The sequence below is a fragment of the Elaeis guineensis genome, chromosome 1 (genome assembly GCF_000442705.2).
Source record: "Elaeis guineensis isolate ETL-2024a chromosome 1, EG11, whole genome shotgun sequence".
Taxonomy (NCBI): domain Eukaryota; kingdom Viridiplantae; phylum Streptophyta; class Magnoliopsida; order Arecales; family Arecaceae; genus Elaeis; species Elaeis guineensis.
In genome coordinates this window covers 180062212-180062590 of record NC_025993.2, presented here as the reverse complement: position 1 = coordinate 180062590, position 379 = coordinate 180062212, and positions in this window count along the sequence as shown.

Sequence of the window (379 nt, the reverse complement as noted above, 5' to 3'; positions counted from 1 at the left end):
GGTATTCCCTCAACCTACAACTGATATTAGACCTGCCATTATTAATCCTAATCAAATGATTTGAATTAGGACACACAAATAGCCCAAAATGTCCCTCAAAGACCATGTTATTGTTCACTACTGGCCCTTTTCTAACCAACCAATATTGACCTTTATAGAGATCATACAAAATGGCCCGACCAAGCACCTGAAGGGCTCCTTTGTTGACCCAAACACCTGACTAGAACACTCCTCAAAATGGAATAATATGCATAAAGGACTCCACGTTCTGAATAAGACATTGCAGTTTTATAAGAACGTGGTTTTTATAAAACTTTCCCCTCCTTTGCATACTTTCTGGTGATCCCATTACATCCAAACCATAAAAAACAAATTAACA